We start from the raw sequence: 11,262 nt of genomic DNA, 5'->3' as shown, positions 1-11,262 counted from the left end.
CAAGAAGATGTGGTTTCTGCAGTCGCTTTAAATGATTGAAACCCTTCATTTTCAGATGCCTTCTGATGGTTTTAGGACTACATTCTGCTGCTATTTGGCTTTTCAATCGACTTGAGCTCATACTGGAGTTTTTTTTAACTTCTGATATTGCAATCCAGTGATGGGGTCATTTTTTTTGGTCGACCTGGACTCTTTTTGTGCCCATATTGATCTGGATTTCTTCAAAAATTTGTGATGACCGTTTGCTACAATTCAATTACATCTATGGATCTATGGGAGAGTCCACCCCTATTAAGCTCAAAGATCCTTCCTCTCTCAAACTCTGATAATGGTTTCCCTTTTGCCATTTATAATTTAGTAAGATGTTTTTTATCCACTAACAAGTTGCTTTTAGTAACATAGAAAGCTTTTCGCATTCATTTTTCAAAACTAGCCGATTTTATTAAAGTGGTCTTATCATTTTGTGTTTTAAAAAATAATTATTAGATCAGGGTTAAGGTTTCGAATGAAGCTGATTTCCTTTTTTTTCCATCATATTTTCCCTTTTGGCAATGGTTTCAACTATTTGTTTGATTAAAAATTCGATATTATGCGTAAACGCTTACTTTCTTAAGTGGTCTTATGATTTTGACCAGGACTGTATATATATTATCAACCACTTTAGGTGTGACGATGGACGTACGCTTCATCAGATGTAAGCATTTTTTCATCTCATTGCCTATACAAAATTTTCATGCTATAACCATTCACTGTACACACACAAACCTTATTATACCGAGGAAGATAGTAGCAAGTGGCCGAAATTCTGCTTTTTAAGAAAGATATGTTTTAAAAGATACTTTGTATTCCTATATGCTAATAGATAAGAAATAAATAAAAAATATATAACATTTATATATTTTTACAGTAATTTGTATGCATACATATGTATATAAAGAGATAGAGATAGATATAGAAAGTTTTGAAAATACATATGGCAATCAAGCTACACAGAATTTTCTGTGTTTCATCCACACGGGGATTCGTCAGGTTATATAGTTTAATCTTCACGAGAATTAATCACGGAGAATTCTCTGTAGCTTGATTGCCATATATATTTTCATAACTGTATAGACCTATCTCTATTTATCTCTTTATATATATATTGCTATATATATTTGCTACCTGACTCTCCTCGCGTATTGAGCCTTGTTAAGTAAATACTGAAAATAGATACATAATTTTTTATATAAATGTAAGACAATAATTTTTTTAAAATGACAGATAGCTATAGATATAGATATTGTATAAGTAGGAATAATGAATAATAATAAAATAATGAATAATAATAAAATAATGAATAATAATAAAATAATGAATAATAATAAAATAATGAATAATAATAAAATAATGAATAATAATAAAATAATGAATAACAATAAAATAATGAATAATAATAAAATAATGAATAATAATAAAATGATAAATAATAATAAAATAATGAATAATAATAAAATAATGAATAATAATAAAATAATGAATAATAATAAAATAATGAATAATGATAAAAAAAATGATTAATAATAAAATGATGAATAATAATAAAATAATGAATAATAATAAAATAATGAATAACAATAAAATAATGAATAATAATAAAATAATGAATAATAATAAAATAATGAATAATAATAAAATGATGAATAATAATAAAATAATGAATAATAATAAAATGATGAATAATAATAAAATAATGAATAATAATAAAATAATGAATAATAATAAAATAATGAATAATAATGAAATAATGAATAATAATAAAATAATGAATAATTATAAAATAATGAATAATAATAAAATAATGCATAATAATAAAATGATGAATAATAATAAAATAATGAATAATAATAAAATAATAAATAACAATAAAATAATGAATAATAATAAAATAATGAATAATAATAAAATAATGAATAATAATAAAATAATGAATAATAATAAAATAATGAATAATAATAAAATAATGAACAATAAAAAAATAATGAATAATAATAAAATAATGAATAATAATAAAATAATGAATAATAATAAAATAATGAATAATAATAAAATAATGAATAATAATAAAATAATGAATAATAATAAAATAATGAATAATAATAAAATGATGAATAATAATAAAATAATGAATAATAATAAAATGATGAATAATAATAAAATAATGAATAATAATAAAATAATGAATAATAATAAAATAATGAATAATAATAAAATAATGAATCATAATAAAATAATGAATAATAATAAAATAATGAATAATAATAAAATAATGAATAATAATAAAATAATGAATAATAATAAAATAATGAATAATAATAAAATGATGAATAATAATAAAATAATGAATAATAATAAAATAATGAAAAATAATAAAATAATGAATAATAATAAAATAATGAATAATAATAAAACAATGAATAATAATAAAATAATGAATAATAATAAAATGATGAATAATAATAAAATAATGAATAATAATAAAATGATGAATAATAATAAAATAATGAATAATAATAAAATGAGGAATAATAATAAAATGATGAATAATAATAAAATGATTAATAATAATAAAATAATGAATAATAATAAAATAATGAATAATAATAAAATAATGAATAATAATAAAATAATGAATAATAATAAAATAATGAATAGTAATAAAATGATGAATAATAATAAAATAATGAATAATAATAAAATGATGAATAATAATTAAATAATGAATAATAATTAAATAATGAATAATAATACAATAATGAATAATAATAAAATGATGAATAATAATAAAATAATGAATAATAATAAAATAATGAATAATAATAAAATAATGAATAATAATAAAATAATGAATAATAATAAAATGATGAATAATAATAAAATAATGAATAATAATAAAATAATGAATAATAATAAAATTATGAATAATAATAAAATAATGAATAATAATAGAATAATGAATAATAATAAAATAATGAATAATAATAAAATAATGAATAATAATAAAATAATGAATAATAATAAAATGATGAATAATAATTAAATAATGAACAATAATACAATAATGAATAATAATAAAATAATGAATAATAATAAAATGATGAATAATAATAAAATAATGAATAATAATAAAATAATGAATAATAATAAAATAATGAATAATAATAAAAAATGAATAATAATAATAAAATAATGAATAATAATAAAATAATGAATAATAATAAAATAATGAATAATAATAAAATGATTAATAATAATTAAATAATGAATAATAATACAATAATGAATAATAATAAAATGATGAATAATAATAAAATAATGAATAATAATAAAATAATGAATAATAATAAAATAATGAATAATAATAAAATAATGAATAATAATAAAATGATGAATAATAATAAAATAATGAATAATAATAAAATGATGAATAATAATAAAATAATGAATAATAATAAAATAATGAATAATAATAAAATAATGAATAATAATAAAATAATGAATCATAATAAAATAATGAATAATAATAAAATAATGAATAATAATAAAATAATGAATAATAATAAAATAATGAATAATAATAAAATAATGAATAATAATAAAATGATGAATAATAATAAAATAATGAATAATAATAAAATAATGAAAAATAATAAAATAATGAATAATAATAAAATAATGAATAATAATAAAATAATGAATAATAATAAAATAATGAATAATAATAAAATGATGAATAATAATAAAATAATGAATAATAATAAAATGATGAATAATAATAAAATAATGAATAATAATAAAATGAGGAATAATAATAAAATGATGAATAATAATAAAATGATTAATAATAATAAAATAATGAATAATAATAAAATAATGAATAATAATAAAATAATGAATAATAATAAAATAATTAATAATAATAAAATAATGAATAGTAATAAAATGATGAATAATAATAAAATAATGAACAATAATACAATAATGAATAATAATAAAATAATGAATAATAATAAAATGATGAATAATAATAAAATAATGAATAATAATAAAATAATGAATAATAATAAAATAATGAATAATAATAAAAAATGAATAATAATAATAAAATAATGAATAATAATAAAATAATGAATAATAATAAAATAATGAATAATAATAAAATGATTAATAATAATTAAATAATGAATAATAATTAAATAATTAATAATAATAAAATAATGAATAATAATAAAATGATGAATAATAATAAAATAATGAATAATAATAAAATAATGAATAATAATAAAATAATGAATAATAATAAAATAATGAATAATAATAAAATAATGAATAATAATAAAATAATGAATAATAATAAAATAATGAATAATAATAAAATAATGAATAATAATAAAATAATGAATAAAAATAAAATAATGAATAATAATAAAATAATGAATAATAATAAAATGATGAATAATAGATACATAATTTTTTTATATAAATGTAAGAAAATAATTTTTAAAAAAATGACAGATAGCTATAGATATAGATATTGTATAAGTAGGAATAATGAATAATAATAAAATAATGAATAATAATAAAATGATGAATAATAATAAAATAATGAATAACAATAAAATAATGAATAATAATAAAATAATGAATAATAATAAAATAATGAATAATAATAAAATGATGAATAATAGATACATAATTTTTTTATATAAATGTAAGAAAATAATTTTTAAAAAAATGACAGATAGCTATAGATATAGATATTGTATAAGTAGGAATAATGAATAATAATAAAATAATGAATAATAATAAAATGATGAATAATAATAAAATGATGAATAATAATAAAATGATGAATAATAATAAAATGATGAATAATAATAAAATAATGAATAATAATAAAATGATGAATAATAGATACATAATTTTTTATATAAATGTAAGAAAATAATTATTTAAAAAATGACAGATGGCTATAGATATAGATATTGTATAAGTAGGAATAATGATTAATAATAAAATAATGAATAATAATAAAATGATGAATAATAATAAAATAATGAATAATAATAAAATGATGAATAATAATAAAATGATGAATAATAATAAAATGATGAATAATAATAAAATAATGAATAATAATAAAATAATGAATAATAATAAAATGATGAATAATAATAAAATGATGAATAATAATAAAATGATAAATAATAATAAAATAATGAATAATAATAAATTCGGCTCATATGCCCTCCATTCTATTTTAATATTGTCACTTTGCTTTCATTTTTCGTATCTTCATTATTTATATGAAATTACAGCTGAAATTTAATGAAACAACATTCAGCAACTTCTTAATTACCTTGGATAAGCCATGTGTTAATTAATTCATTAATAATACAAATATTAATTATTTTAAAATTCTTCGCATGACTAAACCATAAGATTATCCACAGGCACACTTTACTGAATTAAATAACAATCCTTTGAATATCAATAATATGAAATATTAAACTTCTGACAAAATGAAGAATACATGGGTCATTTTGTATTACGGGGCATGTTCCAAAGGTAATGACTTCTATTTTTTTTTTTTATTCCGCTTGAATGGATAATATAGGATTGCAAATATATATATATATATATATATATATATATATATATATATATATATATATATATATATATATATATATTCTTTTTTACTATAATAATTAAATACCTACAAACACTAGTGTTTCATCCTTTCGGGAATCTTCAGTGCAGGGTGTCAGGATTAACACCAGTCGAACGATTCGAACTCGGCAACACGAGACATCTCTGGCTCGATTAGCAAAGACCGTATCCATTCGGCTACCATTAACCGTATGAAATAAACATTGAATTTAAAGATTATAATTTTTAAATGTTCTTTACGTCAGTCAGACAGTGATCTAATTGTTATACGATGATCTATGCATAATGTATATATATATATATATATATATATATATATATATATATATATATATATATATATATATATATATATATATATATAAAATGGGTTAAGAAATTCCAACGAAAGAAAGATGTATATCTTAATAAGGAAGTAGTCACCAACAATGTATATTTTTTAACATTATTTTATTTTATTATTCCGTGTCTTGGTTTTTCATTGGAATTATGTTTGGATCATTGTAATAATGTTTTTAAGTCATTGAAATCGTTTTTACGCGCATTTCAGACGGTCTGTGATGCGTCCTCGTCAGAAATTATTTTCAAATGTGTTGGAGATGTAAAAATGGCGATTTTCGTAGTTAATTTGAAGTTTTTTCAAAAGGTGGTGGCTTGTAAGTGTTTATTATTCATTGGTATGCTCAATTTTTATTGCTCTTTTATTGGGCTTGTCCAGGGAGACGTTGACCTGGCTGTAGTCGCTATCTCTTTCTGCTAATGTTTTTTTCTTTTCCTTTAGGGTGGGGTAGAGTGTGTGTGTGTGTGTGTGTGTGTGTGTGTGTGTGTGTGTGTGTGTGTGTGTGTGTGTGTGTGTGTTATTTCCTCATTCTCCCACCACGTTTAACCGTTTAACTCTCGTTACGGCTGTGAGGTCTCGCACGTGATCGTCTTCTCTAACGTGCTCTCTATCTGCTTTTATAGTCTTTTTTTCCTTACAGTGACGTCATTTCGCATTTTGTATACATTTGCATACGCGCGTCAGTGCTGTTACATTAATATGGTCTTAGTTTAACATCACGAGAGAAAATTGAACATGCGTTAAAAAATACTTTACCGCGACCTAAAGAATTTTTACAAGTATGATATTTATACTCTTGTGTACAGGTGAAATCAAGTTTTAAAAAGCAAAGGTCGTTATTGTTATGAAGAAAGATTTTTAAAAACACAGTTCTTCATCTTCAAAATGTAATTTTAATTCGGCAAAAATTTTGTACCAACCTTATAGTGTGCAACAGCGTTAAAGATAAGAATGAAAATTTGTTGTCGTCTTACTTTAGTAAACTTAAAAGGAAAAAGGCTTGGAAATAGACTTACACATGCATCGACTTGTAATTCATTATCAAACGCGTTTGTCTTTCGATTAAAATGTCAAAGCTCAAACATAAACCTAATTATGCTACTCATTTTTTTTAGAATTAATGTTGATTATTCGTTTTATTTGGATTTTTTAGATTACTGTTCTGATTTTGAGTGTTATTTTCGCAATGTTCCCGTCAATTTAACCTTCGAACTTTTTCAGGTGTATCTTGTTGAACTCGGGATTCTTTTTATCGAACTCGGGAGTCTTTCTGTGGAAGTTAGGAATCTGCATGGATTGCGAACGGAACACTTTATTTAATCCACGGGAATAACATGTTCTTAGTAATTGGCTGTATTTTTTAGATGAGGTGTTTTCATTTATTGAGATTGTCGGACTGATTTCCTCATCTTGGTTGTTATAGTCACAACGTTTCGGCCAGAGCCTAGCTAGAGTCCAAACACGGTACCCTCGTAATAATAAAAAAGGGTTGCGTTCGAAACTCCTAACAAACGGTTCTCCAGTTCGATACAAAACACCTGATGAAGGCCGGAGGGCAAAACGGCCGAAACGTTGCGACTATAACAACCAAAATGAGGAAGTCAGTCCGACAATCTCAATGAATAGCATGTTCTTGTTCCATCAGTCATGACCGAGTCGAATTGCTAAGTAATCAGCAATTGTATTTTTTTTTTAGTGTCGCCAACATTTGGGATTGGACTTTCAACCTCCTGAAGAGTGTAACTTTACAACTGAATTTTACCACTATGTTATCCACCGCGCCACGTATTCTTACAAGTAACCACCGTGGATTAAATATGGGTTTCCATTCAAAATTCTGTGCAGATTCCCGAGTTTGACAGAATGATTCCCAAGTTCGACAAGATACACCTGAAGAAGGTCAGAGATTACATTACATGAAAATAACACTCGAGATTAGAACAGTAGTCCAAAGAATCAAAATAATAAGATTCCAGAGTTCGACATAATACACATGATGAAGAAGATTGGATATTACATCGGTTGAAACGTTGTGATTAGTGCAGTAGTCTGAATGATTCAAATAATTTTAATCATTTTTGATTGTCATTAACAAGTTTTCTATACTATATGAATATATTTTACTTTATTTTAAATCCACTAAAAAACATATCAGATGAGTTAAAACTTTAATATACTTCACCACAATAAATGGAAAAACGCTTTCCAGATTAATGCGATCTGTTCAACAATATTATCGTGGAAAAAAAGAGAGTCGATCACTCAGTCATCAATCTGAATGACCTGATAGTATCTAACATCGAAGTACCATTGCATTTTCCTTATTTTAAAACTTTATATAGCGCTACAAAAATTATATTGAATATTATCGAGTTTAAAATAATCAATTTTAACTCAATAATGCTAAGAAAATAACACTTCAGAAATATAGATCTCTTTAAAAGTTTACTTTTCAGAAAATATTTTTTAGAAAATTGTTTTTCGTTGTGAAGTTAAAATTTGAGAATTTTCCAAGCATTCTTGTTTCATTATCGATTAAGCTGATTAGAGTTTTGCCGCGAACGAGCATGTTAATCTTTTTTTTTTTTTAATTTTTAATTTAAAAGACTTTCACATGTCTGCCGTGTTTTTAGGAAAAAGATATTATCAAGAAAATGCGTCCATATTACTATTCATTAAGCAACTAAACATGGAAAACAGTTCGTATGGTGCAATGGTGCATTTAAATTTTAGAAAAATGAAAAATCGGCACATGGATTCTAAAAGCTGTTTGGTTGGTTAGTTGCTTTTGTTTTACGGCATATCAACCCTTTTCAGGTTATTTAATGCCGAATCCAGTTATTTTCAAGCAAATTTTTTTAATAGAATATATATATATATATTTTTTTTTTCAGGTCAGTTTCTATTTAACCCATAGTGGGAACCCTAGCAGGTACTACCACTCCGGGTCAGATTGGACCTGGGAGCAATGGCAATTAAGGCATAGCTCCACACTTCCCAAAGCCCGCAAGCTGAGGCTTAAACATCAGATATAGTTTGGTCATATGTAGGACCTAAAAGGTGTTTGCACATTAGACAAGTCGAACTTTTAATATTATTCATGATGATCATCATACATTTTTTTACTTGCTTGCCAGGATGTTGGATGTAAAGTAATTTGTGATCAAGAGAATCCAGTGCAATAGGATAAGCGTACTGTGGCCTACTAAACATGCCTTAGCTGTAAGAGTTCCTCAATCAATCAGCAATAATCTAACCCTTCTCAAAGCATGGAAGATAAAGCTCTTAGGGCTATACAAAACCATGCTTCAGCCCAACAACAACAAAGCAACTTCCAGACTTGCAGGCATATAACGGTTAATGTTATTTTTGTACAACCTCAGACAGTTCTCAATTTCTGCTGTTCCAAAGTAATTAGTCACGTGCAAGCGACTCAATAAGTCACTCCATCGGTCGGTCGGTCTGTCGGTCTGTCGGTCGGTCTGTCCGTAACACTTTTGTGTTTGGCCTTTTTGGTTAAGATCAAAGGTCTGTTGTTAACAGATGCTGTTCTTAGCTTTTTAAGCTTTTTGAGAGTTGAGTAGGACGTCCCCCAATATGGAAGGGAGAATGCGGTATTATGGTGAAAGAAGATACTAGCCGGGAGAAACTTTTGATTTTGTTTAGTTCTGGAGTGACAAGGATGACCAATGACTCCCACAATCCTCCCTTTTGAGTTGGCCATGTGCCTAAGTTTTTGTTCATTGTTGATTTTCAATGTATTTTTAACATGAATAAAGGATTTAATATATAAAGTGTTGTATCTGTTCCGCCAGATACTACAAGCAAAGACCATATGTGGGGGCAGCCCCACATATAAGACCTTGGTCAATGTAGGGGCAACCCTTCATACCAATTGTCACTATCCAGCTCGCCTACTCCCCGGGGACTTGGTCCCCATTTCCCCTTCACTCCTCAAATTAAAAATCGACCTTGTGCCTAATTTGCTCGGTGGGGGAGCAAATAAATACCCTTTTCTTGGCCTTTTGGCCAAAATCAAAGTGTAGTATCTTTTCCGGCAGATACTGCAAGCAAAGACAAGATATGGGGGCAACTCCACATATAAGACCTTGTGTCAATGTAGGGCAACCCTTCATACTAATTTTCACTATCCAGCTCCCCTACTCCCCGGGGGAGTTGGTCCCCATCTCCCCTTCACTGCTCACATAAAAAATCGGCCTTGTGCCTACTTTGCTTGGTAAGGGAGCAAATAAATATCCTTTTCTTGGCATTTTGGCCAAGACCAATGTGTTGTATCTGTTCCGGCAGATACAGCAAGCAAAGGCCATATATGGGGGCAACCCCACATATAAGACCTTGGTCAATGTAGGGGAAACCCTTCATACTAATTGTCACTATCATGCTTTGCATCCCCCGGGGATTTTTAGTGCTAAAAATGCCCTTTTTTCATATTTCTCAATAAAAAACTTGATATGTATATCTATATAGTGCTCTCCCATGGTGCTGAATTCAAATATACATGTGTTAAGGTGTAAAACTGCATAGTTTGTCCATTGTCACTAATATTCAGCATTCCAAGGGGCTCATAGGGGGTAAAAAATGTACCAAAATCGCAAATAATGACACTTTTTGCCCCATAAATTTTTACCTATCGATTAGACTTTTTTGAAACTTGTCCAAAATGTAACTTTTTCTTGGCCACATGGCTAAGATCAAAGTGTAGTATCTGTTTTTAACCGATGCCGCACTTGTTTGTACCTAATAACTAAATGTGTTATGGATCGACCGACGGAGAATAGTTTTTTTTTAAATGCATACCACAGAATTGTTTTTTTAGTCGTGTGCAAGCAACTCTATAAGTCACTCAGTCGGTCAGTCCGTAACACATGTACTTTTATTTCTTTTTATGTTTATTATACCACTATTTATTGGTTTTCGGGGTTCCTGAATACGAAAATAACGTTTCAAATTCCCTAAATCAAATAATTTTTGTGATATAAAGTGGGATATCACTTTTCTGTATTAATTTAATGTAAAATGATCACCCACTTTACAACCAGTCAGTCTCAAAGCCATTCAAGTCATTCTCCAGATCATCCAAGTTGTTTTTGAAGGATTCCAGTTATTTTTTAAGCATTCAAGTCATTCTTAAGGTCATTCAATTCATCCTTAAGTTCATTAAAGTCATTCTAAGTCATTTACTTTTTATT

General features: G+C 24.8%; 1 pseudogene; it reads left to right on the top strand.

Annotated features, from left to right (window-relative positions):
• The first annotated feature begins 10,738 nt into the window (after positions 1-10,738).
• LOC145296555 (U2 spliceosomal RNA) lies at positions 10,739-10,904 on the top strand (annotated as a pseudogene).
• The last annotated feature ends 358 nt before the right edge of the window (positions 10,905-11,262 follow it).

The sequence above is a fragment of the Euprymna scolopes genome, chromosome 16, assembly GCF_053919585.1.
Source record: "Euprymna scolopes isolate OS-2025 chromosome 16, ASM5391958v1, whole genome shotgun sequence".
NCBI classification, from domain to species: Eukaryota; Metazoa; Mollusca; class Cephalopoda; order Sepiida; family Sepiolidae; genus Euprymna; species Euprymna scolopes.
Note: the sequence above shows the minus strand (reverse complement) of the source record. Positions and strands in the feature narration are given on the sequence as shown.